The sequence below is a fragment of the Muntiacus reevesi genome, chromosome 1 (genome assembly GCF_963930625.1).
Source record: "Muntiacus reevesi chromosome 1, mMunRee1.1, whole genome shotgun sequence".
NCBI classification, from domain to species: Eukaryota; Metazoa; Chordata; class Mammalia; order Artiodactyla; family Cervidae; genus Muntiacus; species Muntiacus reevesi.
Window position 1 is genome coordinate 163,564,722 of NC_089249.1, and position 14,328 is coordinate 163,579,049.

The 14,328-nt window shown below is 43.4% G+C and overlaps 1 protein-coding gene across 16 annotated transcripts in view; it reads left to right on the plus strand.

Moving 5' to 3' along the window:
• Positions 1-9,100: 9,100 nt before the first annotated feature.
• Positions 9,101-14,328, plus strand: part of SCMH1 (Scm polycomb group protein homolog 1) — a 214,210-nt gene continuing 208,982 nt past the window's right edge. For 5 of the 16 annotated variants that reach the window (XM_065915182.1, XM_065915209.1, XM_065915129.1 and 2 more), the window contains exon 1: positions 9,123-9,254. The gene's annotated coding sequence lies outside the window, so the exon portion shown is untranslated. Of the gene's footprint in view, positions 9,255-14,328 lie in introns of all 16 variants that reach the window. The other 11 variants (XM_065915236.1, XM_065915245.1, XM_065915110.1 and 8 more) reach the window with 8 other exon arrangements.

The following is a 14,328-nucleotide window of genomic DNA, read 5'->3' on the forward strand; positions in this document are numbered from 1 at the left end:
GCCCCATTTAACGATCTTTGTGTTGCTGTTGTTTAACCTCTAAGTTGTGTCTCTTTTGCATCCCCATGGATTGTATAGCCTGCCAGGCTCCTCTGTCTATGTGATTTCCCAGGCAAGAATGCTGAAGTGGGTTGCCATTTCCTTCTTCAGGGGATCTTCCTGAACCAGGTATCGAACCCGCATCTCCTTCACTGCAGGCAGATTCTTTACCACTGAGCCACCTGAGAAGACTTTTAATGATCTTAGGCAGGCATGAAGCAGAAAAGGAGTCACAAAAGGCCAACAACCAGAAGAAGATGTGGAAGAGAAAAAAAATCCAAATCCAGGAGTAGGTTAAGAGCTTGCAGGTTTTTTCAGCGCCTCCTGCCAAAACCACCATCCCTACTTTCTTTAAGCATCAGAAACCATTTCTACTTTTCATTTACCAACTCTCCCTTAGGGTCACTGTCCACCCAGCAACTTGGTAAAACACTGTTCCCCAATTGTCAGTCCCGAAATAATCTTTGCTCCTTCATGCTGTCCTTTATAGAGGGCTCTTCAGGTTTACTCCTTAATGAGATATATAAAACAGCAGACTTGGGATTTTGTAGCACCCCTTCTTTTAAAAAAAAGATCACATCCTGACAGATTTGCCTGTCTTCTTCCCTCCCCACTGTCTCTGTATCTCTTGGCTTCTCCTTGGACTCTTTTCCAAGGGTCTGGTCAGAGCCCAAATCTACTCTACACCTGCCTCAGTTTTTAAACCCTTTACACTTTCTTTTAAAACTTTTAAACATGAAACAATTAATGAAATCTATGATGTGCTGTGCTCTGGGATAAAAATGGAATAAAAGTGAAGTGCTACCTTCAAGAAACTGTAGTCTAACTTAAGATGCTTCAAGGTGACACGTTTCGTACAGAGATGACACCAAGCGACAGCACAGGGAGGGAACTATTAATTCTCCCCGAGACGCGTCAGAAGGGTTTTGATCTGGATCGAAAAAAGAAGCAAGGACTCACACGATAATATGCACACTTTTAATCTTTCAGCAAACGTGTAGGAACTGCCTTCATGCAACTGCCTCGTCTGAAGCATGAGAGCTACAGGTCTACAAGTTTCCCGATTTCAAGACATTTTCAGCCCAGAAAAGAAATTTTTAAATGTGCCCTAATAATGGTGATACAATGCATACTGTGCTATGGAAACGTTACAAACTGCCAGGAGAATTCATAGAGAAGTGTTTAAGAGAACACTTCTCGCTAGGTGGAGGAAGCAGAATTTTAAGATGGCCCCTGAGATTCCTGGGAAAAAGTGGAAGCAGTGACAGATTTTATTTTCTTGGGCTCCAAAATCACTGCAGATGGTGACTGCAGCCATAAAATTAAGACTCTTGCTCCTTGGAAGAAATGCTATGACAAACCTAGACAGTGTGTTAAAAAGCAGAGACATCACTTTGCTGACAAAGGTCCATATAGTCAAAGCTATGGTTTTTCAAACAGTCAGGTAGGATGTGAGAGTTGGACCATAAAGAAGGCTGGGTGCCAAAGAACTGATGCTTTAGAATTGTGGTGCTGGAGAAGACTCTTGAGAGTCTCTTGGATTGCAAGGAAATCAAACCAGTCAATCCTAAAGGAAATCAACACTGAACATTCATTAGAAGGACTGATGCTGAAGGTGAAGCTCCAATACTTTGGCCACCTGATGCAAACAACCAATTTATCAGAAAGATCCTGGGAAAGATAAGAGATAGGGAGAAGGGAATGGCAGAGGATGAGATGGTTAGATAGCATCACCCACTCAGTGGACATGAATTTGAGCAAACTCCACACCATTTGAGCAGTTTATATTTTACCATAACACCTTCAGTTCAGTTCAGTTCAGTTTCTCAGTTGTGTCCAACTCTTTGCAACCCCATGAATCGCAGCATGCCAGGCTTCCCTGTCCATCACCAAATCCTGGAGTTTACCCAAACTCATGTCCATCGAGTCAGTGATGCCATCCAGCTATCTCATCCTCTGTTGTCCCCTTCTCCTCCTGCCCCCAATCGCTCCCAGCATCAGGGTCTTTTCCAATGAGTCAACTCTTCGCATGAGGTGGCCAAAGTATTGGAGCTTCAGCTTCAGCATCAGTCCTTCCAATGAACACCCAGGACTGATCTCCTTTAGGATGGACTGGTTGGATCTCCTTACAGTCCAAGGGACTCTCAAGAGTCTTCTCCAACACCACAGTTCAAAAGCATCAAATCTTCGGCGCTCAGCTTTCCTCACAGTCCAACTCACATCCACACATGACCACTGGAAAAACCATAACCTTGACTAGATGGATCTTTGTTGGCAAAGTAATGTCTCTGTTTTTTAATATGCTGTCTAGGTTGGTCATAACTTTCCTTCCAAGGAGTAAGTATCTTTTAATTTCATGGTTGCAATCACCATCTGCAGTGATTTTGGAGCCCCAAAAAAGAAAGTCTGACACTGTTTCTACTGTTTCCCTATCTATTTGCCATGAAGTGATGGAACCAGACGCCATGATCTTAGTTTTCTGAATGTTGAGCTTTAAGTCAACTTTTTCACTCTCCTCTTTCACTCTCATCAAGAGGCTCTTTAGTTCTTCTTCACTTTCTGCCATAAGGGTGGTGTCATCTGCATATCTGAGGTTATTGATACTTCTCCCAGCAATCTTGATTCTAGCTTATGCTTTATCCAGCACATCGTTTCACTCCACATATAAGTTAAGTAAGCAGGGTGACAATATACAGCCTTGACATACTCCTTTTCCTATTTGGAACCAGTCTGTTGTTCCATGTCCAGTTCTAACTCTTGCTTCCTGACCTGCACATAGGTTTCTCAAGAGGCAGGTCAGGTGGTCTGGTATTCCCATTTCTTTCAGAATTTTCCACAGTTTCTTGTGATCCACACAGTCAAAGGCTTTGGCATAGTCAATAAAGCAGAAATAGATGTTTTTCTGGAACTCTCTTGCTTTTTCGAACACCTTGCTGCTAAGTCACTTCAGTTGTGTCCGACTCTCAGCGACCCCATGGACTGCAGCCCGCCAGGCTCCCCTGTCCCTGGGATTTTCCAGGCGAGAGTACTGGAGTGGGGTGCCATCGCCTTCTAGGTAAAAGCCAAATATATTTTCAGTCAGCCAAAATAGAAGTTAAAGTCCATGAACCTCATTTATTCATTTCTTATGAAACATTTTTGTCAGTATTACATCTATGTTATGTTTTAATTTTTAACACAAGGAATGCTGTATACCCTCCACCTTGCTTGCAAACAGTTAAAATTCCCTGTGCATCAAAGGCATGCCCATCCCAATCTCTAGAGATAAACTTTCCCCTGAATTATTATTCATTGTTCCCATGCATGTCTTTATAGTTGTACTGCATGTGGGTCCCTAAACAAAATTGGTACTGTTTTGCTTATTTTTAAACTTTATATAAGTGGCATACTGTTTATACTTTTTAGTTCAGTGCTGTTTCAAAGACATTTTCATGTTATTACATGTAGCTCTAGGTCAGGGGTTGGGAAGTTTTTCTATAAATGGCCAAAGAGTAAATACTGCATGCTTTACATGTAATAAAGCCCACTGTGATACAAAAGCAGCCATAGAAATCCTGTCTGGACTCCAATAAACCTTTATTTGCATAAAAGTTTCACATGTCATGACATATTCTATTTTCAACCCCTTAAAAAGTGTAAAATTAATTTAATTTCCATGTACATGGGATTTTGTGGAAAGTATCTTTAATATTAATTTCTCATTTTGATACTAATTTCTTATGTAAATGCTTTTTTCTCTGCAATCACCCTCTGTTTTTTTCATTCTAATTTTATTGAAGCTTTCAATGGCTAAGTCGAAGATCTCTCTTGGGAAATGTCACATTGCACTTGAAAAGATATGGATTATTTTCAAATACCTTTTGATATTGATTTCTAACATAATTTCACAGTGATGAGAACAGATTCTGTATGACTGCAATACCTTTAGACCATGAAATTTCACATCTTGTTTTATGTTCCTGGATATGTTCCAATGTCTCCTAGTTTACAGTCTATGGGAATTTGAATTTGTATCCTGCTATTGTATAAAAATTGTATAAATATTAATTATGCTTAATCAGTTCACAGTGCTTTTCAGGTCTACTATATCCTTCTACTTCTCTACATATTAATTCCAATAATTTTTGAGAGTTTGTTATTGAAATTCCAACTGTAAGTCTTAATTTAGCTACTTAAAATAATTATACGGTGGAACTATATGTAACCTTGTTCTATATTTTCCAAGTCTCCTATAAATGTGTTATCATACTTCCATAATTAAAAAAAATAAAATTTGGAAAAAAAAAATCTTAGCTCTTGGACCACATACAAATAGGAATTGGATCAGATTTAGCCCAAGGACTATTGTTTGTCAATCCTGCTCTGGATCATTTCTTTTTATTGCTATAGAATGTTCTGTTGACTTTATATTCGTTTAAAAAAACTAAATAAATATTTGCCAGTTCAAGAAATTCAGAATATACTGTTATAGATCAACTTTTTTTATCTATTCTCAAAAAATTCACTGTGTAAGTGGACAAGATATGTTGCTCAGATGGTAAAGAATCTGCTGGCAGTGCAGGAGACCCCAGGTTCGATCCCTAGGTCAGGAAGATCCCCTGGAGAAGGAAACGGCTACCCACTTCAGTATTCTTGCCTGGAGAATCCCATGGACAGGGGAGCCTGGTGGGCTACAGCACATGGGGTGGAAAAGAGTGGACACAACTGAGCAACTAGCACTTTCACTTTCAGGTAGACAAGATAAGTCATGTTAACTAATAAGGAGGCAGAAACTGACCAAGGCCCTAAGAGAGGTTTGCATGCCCTGACCTGAGAGCTAACAGGAGCCAGACTGCCTGGATTCCCATCCTGGCTTCATCATTTACTAGCTCTGTGACCTTGGACAAGTCACTTTAGCTCCCTGTTCCTCAGTTTTCTCACCTGTAAAATGCAGATCATAGTAACTCTCACTGCACAGATTTGCTGTGAAAATTAAATTGTCATAAAAATTAAATGAGATAGTGCAGAAGAGTTCCTGGTTCTTACTTAGCATTACATAAATATTGGCTTTTATTATACAAGCTGGAGGGGAAGCTTCCCTGGTGGCTCAGATGGTAAAGAATCCGCCTGCAATGTGGAAGACCTGGGTTCGATCCCAGGGTTGGGAAGATCCCCTGGAGGAGGACATGGCAACCCACTCCAGTATTCCTGCCTGGAGAATCCCCATGGACGGAGGAGCCTGGTGGGGGCTATAGTCTATGGGGTCGCGAAGAGCTGGACACGACTGCGCGACTAAGCACAGCACACACAAGCTAGAGGATCACGTGAGGCTTTTGAAGGCAGCATGAAATCAAAGTTTAAAAGACTGGTAAGGTTTGGACACACAGAGGTGGAGACCAAGGTATTCTAGAAGACAGAACAGTATACGGGAAAACCCAGAGAAGCAAAGAACATATGTCGAAAAGGCCAGCAAAGGAAAAATGTAGAAAATTGACATGTGAATCAAAGAGTAAATAAAAGAGGAGAGAAATAAATTTAGAAACAAAGAGTTATGGCCAGATCATGATGACCCTGGATGTGCTCAGTCGTGTCCAACTCTTTGCGGCCCCACGGACTGTATCCCACCCGCCTCCTCTGTCCATAGGATTTCTCAGGCAAGAATTCTGGAGTGGGTTGCCATTCCTCTTCCAGGGGATCTTTGCCACCCAGGGATAGAACCTGTGTTTCTCGTGTCTCCTGCATTGGCAGGGGGATTCTTTATCACTGAGCCACCTGGGAAGCCCAGTGAGCCTTGAAGACAGGGCTAAAAACTGTGGGATTTGTCCTGTAGGCATGATGCTTCCAGGATCTGGCAGTTGTGGTAGGCAAGTAGAGAGAAAAGAGTTAAGAGTTAGGTTACACCTCTGATAGTTTATGGAACAGCACCTTGACTAGGGAAAAGGCAGTGTGCTTTGAAAACTGACTGGATGTGGAGGACAGGGAGGAATTTTAATAGGTAGTACCAAAAAATCCCTGGTGGTCCAGTGGTTAGGACTCAGCACTTCCACTGCTGTGGCCCAGGTACAATCCCCGACTGGGGAACTAAGATCCTGCAAGCTGCACAGCATGGCTGGGGGAAAAAAAAAGATTTAAAAAGAAGCTCTACTATGGTTTTAAGATTGGGTGACTGAGAGTATGGTGGTGCCACTGTCTGAAATGGGGAGCACAGACAGAAAGAGAAGGTTTAGGATGGAGAGTCATGATTCTGGTCTTTAACCCACAGAGTTTGAGGACTCCTATGGAATTATCTAATGGAACTGGAGCTAAGAATAAATTGATCTGTGGACAGAACTGGTAATACACAACTAAATGCTTTGGGTTAATCCTTTTAGCAACTTAACGCGACAGGTACTGTATGTGACTGTCCCCATTTTGTAGAGGAAGAAAGTGAAACCAAGTAAGTTAAGGCTAAGGCCACAGCTCATCATCAACCACCCCACTTTACAGCCTGTGCAGTTGACCTTTCTAGTACCTCATCTCAGGACAGTCCCTCGGACCCTTGCTTAGAGGCTATTTGATGCAACTCCAGTAAGCTTAGACTATGCACCTTCTTGGCTTCAGCAAATTAGACGCAGGTATAAAAGGGGTAGGCATAATGACAGCAGGAGAAGTGGCAACTGAAAACCAGAAACTTTAAGAAACCCCCATGAGAACCCCCAGAGCACAGCATTCTGGGGCCATTCATTAAGGTGAAAAAAAAGTCCTTAACTCAATAGTCCAAGAAGATTCCTTAATAATAAAGCCTAACTGCTACTAGTACATGTTTATAATAAATCAAGAAAATACTAAGTTTACTTCTGTTTCCTAAATAAGGATGGCTAGGGAGTTTATAATACACCTTTAGAAGATTCTCACCTGATATGGACACTTTTTTTTTTTAATATAAAGGAAGAGAGTCTCAAAACTTTGGGGAACTTCACTTCAAAAATAGCTTTCCTGACAGCAGAGGTTTTGATACAATTGTTTCTCCTCTCACCTGTGAGCCCTCAAAGTATGTGAAGGATACCCTGGGCTGTGTAGCTCTGCCAGGATTCCCAGGCCCACTCCACAGGACCATTGGTAACCTCCTCTTTTCCTCTCATCTGCCTCCCTCACTTGATTGCTTAGAAAGTGGGCAATGAGGAGGGGAAACAGTGTGCTGGGGTCAGAAAGGGCCCAAACGTCCATAGCAAATGTGAGCAAAAGCCTCACCTCACAGCACTCAGTGGAAATGAAGGAATAAAACACTCACTCTGGTGCTTGTCAGGTGGTGAGGGATTCCAAATGAAGAATAAAAAGACCAGTCTCATCAGGGTCCTAGCTCTGTTGCTTACCAGCCCTGCACTTCTGTTTCTATCCTTCTGTCTAGCATGCCTAGGCCTTGTGAACGCACCCCTCCAGGCTGGGCTTGGATTTTGAAAGCTCTTTCTGAAACGAAAATCTGATTTAGTCACTATCCTACTTAAAACTTCAATAGCCTCTTACTGGCTGTTGCAGGTATTCATAAGCCTTTTGGGCTCAGGACCCCTTTCCACTCTAAAAATTATGGAGGAACTTGAAGAGATTTTTCATGTGCTGTTTGTTACTTCTAACAATACTTACCATGTTAGGAATTAAAACAAACTTCTAAAATTTTGTTAATTCACTTAAAATTACAATAAACTCATTACATGTTAACTTAATTACATTTTAATAAAAAATTTCTATAATTTCTAAAACAAAATATTGATGAGAAAAGTGGTGTCTTACATTTGTACAAGTTTTTTTTAACACTTGGCTTAAAGAAGACAGCTGGATTCTCATATCTGTTTCCGCATTTAATGTGTTGAAATATCATCTGTCCTGTAGTCTATGGAAAACGTCACTGTACACTCATGAGAGAATCACAGTGAAAAAAGCAAATCACATTTAGCATTATTATGAAAATAATTTTGAGCTCACTGACTTCTGAAAGATCTCAGGGACACCAAGGAGTACCAGAGCTACATACTATGAAAACCACTGACCTATAAAGTAAATTACATACAAGGACGTTAATTGTCATTCTAGCTACACAAAGACCTCCTTCAGCACCATCATCACCATATCCACAGTCTCCCATATTCCCGCTCCACCAGTCACACCAACCAGCCATCCGCTATCATGTGTCTTTATGCACACATCCTTCCCTCTGCCTGAAATAAGCTTCCTCCTTGCAGGCTCTTTCAAGAACCAACTTGAAAGTGTTTGACTCTCAAAGTGCCTCCTCCGACCCATCCTGACAGCTGATGACTCCCTGCTGGCAGAGCACAGGCTTTGAAGCCAGGTTGGAGGTGAACCTCCACACAGCCATTTACTGTCTGGGTGACCTCGGACAAGTAGCTTCACCTCCCAGAGCTTCAGTTTCCTCTCTGCTAAAACAGGGATGGTAAAAGTGGACAGGCCGTTTAACCAGAGGAGTGCAGCAAAAACTGTTTACTGACAGAACGAGTCTGTGAACAGGTACATGGATAGGGCTCAATGCATTAAGTACTTGTTGAATGGATCAACCAGTTAAGGGTCAGGCGGCATCTTCTATTTACTGAGCATTTACTTACTGGTTCCCGGCACTGTTTCTCAAGGACTTCACAAGCATTAACTAATTTTATCTTCACACCAACCGTCTGGATTGAATACTATTCCTTTAGAGGTGAAGGTCCTGCGGTAGAGATTCGAGGTAACTCGCTTAACGTCACCCACCACCGGGTCCCCGAGCCCTCTCCAGGCCTCAGTTTACCCTCCCTTGAGAGGGGGCGCGCAGGGCCAGTGGGGGTGTGGATGTGGGCCGCGGGGTATAAGGCGGGAGGAGACTGACAGCGGGCGCTGGCTGGGCCGGGCCGCTTGGGGGCGCCCTACCCGTACTCCCCACGCACAAACACACACACCCCCACCTCCTCCGGGCCCCCGCTCCGCGCGGGCCTAACGGCCCAGGCGCGCGCCACCCCACGGCGGGAGGCCCGGGGGGCGGGGCCAGGGAGCCCCCGCCCCGCCCCCGCCTCAGCCTCAGCCGCCGCCGCCACCGCCGCCGCCGCCTCGGTCGAGCCCCCCGCCGCCCGCCAGCCCGCCGGCCGGCCGGCCGCCGCCGCTCTCCGGAGCCGCCCCCGCCCGCCCCCTCCGCGCGTCCTCTCTCGCTCGCTGCGCAGCGGAAACATGGCGGCGGGCAGGGAGTGAGCCGCCCCGCGCCGTCGCTGCGCCCGCAGGTAAGCGCCTCGGTGGCCGCCTCCGCTCGCCAGGGAAGCCCGCGCCCTGAGGGGCCTGGGCCGCCAGGGGCCGCCCCGGGCGAGAAGGAGGCGCCGGGACCGGCCGGGCCGCTGCCCCCGCCCCTCGGGCCCTACTGTCCGTCTGTGTGTCCTGACCGGTCAGCCTGTCAGGGGTCCGAGCGCGGCTGTCGCCCGCCTACTCAGCGGTCCTGGAACCCCCGCGGCGTTCTGCATCCGCGGCCGGTCCGGCGGGGCCCAGTATCCGGCCTGCGGCCCTCACTCAATAGGGGCACCCCGGGGCTCCGCGAGGGAAAAACTCAAGGACACGGGGACTCTGGAGGGTCGGCATCGCGTGCGATCCGAGCGGGGGGTCGTTGTGTCCAAGCTAGCGGGGCTGGGTCGGCCGGAGAGTGTTGGTTTTGGGCCGAGGGCCAAGAGTTGGAGGAGCTGTCAGTCTGCTCCGACAGGAGAGCTGAGAGATGCCTGTGGATCCTCGCCGGCCGGATCCGGTTCGGGGCGGGCGAGGACCGAGGTCGGCGGGCTTCCTGGCCCCGCTGAGGGTCGGAGGTGCGAGGGGCGGGGAGCTGTCAGCCGCGTCCTCCGGGCTGGCTCGGGCCGCGGGAGCTGCGCCGGGACAACTCACGTGTGCCGCCGGAAACCGGCGGGGAGAGCTGGTTTCCAACCTCCGATGGGGGCGGGGACCTCTGGGCACTGAGGTGAGCCAGGGGCCGGGAGGGCTTGGACACGTGGGCACGGCTGTGGGCCAGTCCCAGAGGAATGAAAAGGGATTTCCAGGAGATAGCTGAACCCCAGAACGTCTCCAGATTAGAAAGGAACTTAAAAGTCATCTAGGATCCGTTTCTCTCGCTCCCATACCAAAGTAGCTTCGAAAATCCCAAATTCTACCCTAATAATTTGACCAGTCTATTTGAAGATCTTCTCCAGTGGACCAGGAAACTAATCTCTTCCCTGGGAAACCTATTCGTTCCTGGAAAGCTTTGGTGTTTCGAAATTTTTGTTTGTCTATTTTGGTTGAAAGAAATAGATGCCTCCAATTCTTCCTTCTTCTGTTCCCTTATTTACTCCCATTAAGATATCTGAAGATCATGTCCCCGGAGGCTTGTCTTCACTAACTGATTCCACTTCCCGTCAGTTGTTTCTCATAGGCTGGGGTTCTCTCATTCCTTCTCTGAATGAACTCTAGTTTGCCCTTTAAAGGAGAGCTTCTTAATGTGAGCCAAGAGACAAAACCTATTAAATTGCTGCAAGACACTCTTTTGGCTCCAAGGAGTGACCTGCTTAAATATAAGGTACTCTATTCCTTTACTCATTTCTGTACTGTGTTTTGAACTTAAAAAAAAAAAAAAAAGACATCTAGTACTGTTTGTTTAAACCAACTAAAAGTTCTTATTTTGTGGAAAATTTTGGCTTTTCCCTCATTTTTTAAAATGTCTATAAACACTTTATCAAATGAGCCTGTGTATATTGAAGTATGCAGTGCACCATGCAAATAGAAGAGCTTATTATTTTTTATACTGGAAAAGCTTTGAGATCTCACTTGATGCCAGACTGCAATTTAATATTTAGCTGGAGAGGGAAATGCTTTATTATATTGAACTCTTTGCTCTCTTTATAACTGCCAACACGAGGCCCAAATTACTATGAAAAAGGACATTTTGTTGTTGTTGTTGCTCACATACCAACCGACTTTTTTTTTTTTAACTTACTTTTTATCACTTAGCCTTGGTTTGTGGGGTTATGTTTTTAAATAGGGTCTTTACCAACATCCTGAACCCTTGCCTAAGCCACCCTGCAGGTTAGTAATTTTTTAAACTTAGCAGAGATATGATGGTCTTATAGATAAAATGTCAAGCCCTTATATCTGGGACCTGGTTTATGTTCTAAGCAAAATTTCACTGTTTTTATAACATAAACAAGCACATACCAAGGAGTCAGAATTGGTTCTTTATCTTTCTTCTTATGTCTTCATTTTTTCAACTGGTCAGTGGTTTTGAAGTTTGCAGCACAGGTCAAGTTTTGATTTCTGGTATGTTTGTGCACATACTGTTTCCCTTTTATATAAGTTGGATAAGATTTTGTATAGCACTGTTCTGTATAGAACTGTACAGACTCAGGAAAAGCTCTGATTCCTTCCCTTCAAAGGACTTGGCGTTAATGGTAGGAAATACTAAAAACCTATGAGAAAGATCTGTTGTCACTATCCTACTGAAAATGTAAATGCAACATCTTCTAAACTTTATACTTAATGTATCTACTGTATGTCAGGAACTATGCTATGTACTATGTTAACTGGGTAGACAGAGATAAGTAAGATACATTTCCAATCCTTGTGGAAATGGTGAATTAGTTGCTAAAATAGGTCATCTCAGAATAAAAAGTGAGAGCTTTGCCGCTTGATACTTGCACCAAGGGGAGGGCACTCAGACTAGCTGAGGACTTGAGGGAAGGATTGAGGAAGAGATGACACCTGGCCCAAGTCCTAAATGGTAAGTAGAAGTAAGTCAGACAAAGAGGAGTAAAAAAAAAAATGTGCTTCAAATAGAAAGAATAGCTTGAGGAAAGGCATCAATGTAAGAAAAGGAATAGCTTGCCTAGGGAACCACAAGCAGTTTGGTACTGCTAAGAAATAGCAATATAAGTGGTATTGTGGTGTAATATGTGATATTATATTGTGGTATAATATGTGATAATATGTCATATAAGTGGTAAGTTGTGAGACTGGAAATACACTCAGAGCCCATGTCATGGTGAACCTTGTATGCATAAGTATCTTGAAATGAATTCAGTGGGTGATTTTTTTAAATCACTGGAAGGTTTTTATAGATATGCTTGAATAATTTTAAAATGAGATTATAGGGATGAAGAGAGAGGGATGAAGTTGAGAGAATCTGTGAGGCTTTATGGTTGATTGGGTGTGTAGGTCAGAGGGTGAGTAGTCCAGTGTGATGTTTAGGTTTTTGATTTGGGTGACTGGGGAGATGATGGTGACATTAACTGAAGACAGGAAACACTGGATAACGATTTCAGTTAGAGGTTTTGTGATTTTTTGAGTGAGATCAACGAGCAAACGTGGTGGAAGTAAAACAGGAAAAAAAATAAGAGGTTGTGGTCAGAAAGTGGAATGTTAGAGTTAAATTGTCTGATGTGAAGCTCTTCTCACTGACAGCTAGGTCCGTGTGTGGATTGCTGAAGTACAGCAAAGGTGAGGGCTGGTGAAGCTCAGTGTGACAGGGAACTGGGAGGCTGTTGTATGGAACGAGTCTTCTGCATCAGTAGTGAAGTGATTTAGGATGCGGAGGAGAGGGAGAGATTGTGACCCAGGTGCAGTGAATGTAAGGGATTAATCGGGAGGGTGGTAGAAGACAGATGAGGAGGAGGGGTAAGGATTGATATAGCCAGATGGTGGAAACCTCAGAGGAGAAGGAATTTATAAATGCAGGAATGGAAAAGTAATGGTTTTTTACTTTTCCTTCCTGGAAGCAGGATACTGATCTGTTCATCTTTATTCTGATCTCATATTAATCGTTGTGTTGGGTCTGAAAAGTCTGTTCTTAGTCTTGAAAAACAAGAGAGCAGATACCCTATATCAAATCCTTTCTGCTAATACTTAATGACAAAAAGTCCATAGATGTTTTTTCTGTGATGGTCAGTGGATAGACAGGAAGCAATCAGTAGTGAGGATGGTTTGTGGAAAGAGTATAGTTAAGAGCCTAGGCTTTGGTTTAGAAAGACCAAGATTCAAATCTCAGCTGTGTCACTTACCGGCCTTAAGACTGTAAGCAAATTGTTTAACCTCTGTGACTTTCAGTATCGTTATGTGTAAAAAATAGATTTCTGCTTTGTGGGGTGTCACAAAGATTACCTGAAATAATGTGTGTGTGCGTATATACTGTAATGTGTGTACACACACACATACACACACACACACACGAACAGCAATTGACACTTCAGAGATGCAAAGTATATGGTAGTTCTCTTCCAACTACCTTTAAGAGACGTAAGCTCTGCTGGCAGAAATGAAATTTTTTCATGCTTGACTAAATTAAAAGGCAGTAAATGCTCTGAGGGAGGTAAAGCAAAAGGATATAGAAGTTTGGAGGTAGAGCCATCATTTCTCAACAGTTGGGACAAGGTTAGGCTTTACACTCAAGATGAATTATATTTAGGCCTTGGAGAACACATTGAAATAGATTAAATAATTTAGGTGGAAATACAAAATGGGGATATTATATGTTTTTAAAAATTAATAGTTGACAGAGGTTAAGTATTATATTTGTGTAAGTCAGTAGTGAGAGATGTGGCTAGAGAGGTGCGCTGGGGCCATAGTATTAAAGACCTGAAACGTAGAAACTTGGACTTGATTCTAAATATACTAGGGAGCCACAGGTTGTACATCCTCCCTCTCTACCTCAGTCTCCTAACTGTAAAATCTATAGGTGTTAATTTCGAAACTTTGAATTTGTTTTTGAAATAAGCCAAGTAAGAAATTCACATTTGAAAAATAAGTTAAAAAAAGATAACTACTAAAATTTATTTTGTAGTTGTTGCTTAATCTTTGCAATAACCTTGTTTGGTAGACAGGCTTAGTGGAGTTAAAAGCATACAAGATCTCACTGGTAGAAAGTGACTAAAAAAAAGAAGAAAGTGACTAAAGATGTTCCAATTTCGAATTCTTTTTTATATTTCCATACTTATTAAGATTTGTAAAAGAAGCCTGGGTCCTCAGTATCACTAAATAATACAACCCAGGGTTGGTCACTTTGCTTCTGTGATCCTCAGTTCCCTCATTTATAAAGTGAGGGAAGGTGTAGGTATAAGGCTTAACTAAAGTAGTGTGTATATTGCACTTTACATAATGTGAAAAATACATAATAGATACTCAAATGTTGCCCTCATCTGTAAATGACGGATTTTAACCAAACCATTGCCAAGGTCTTAGTGCTAACTCCCTAGCCATCAGAGAACTGCTGGAACTGATTATTTTGATAAGCTTTGGCCATATAAACCCAGCAAGTCTTATTCTCTGGTATCTTTGTCTTAGTTCTTCCGATCA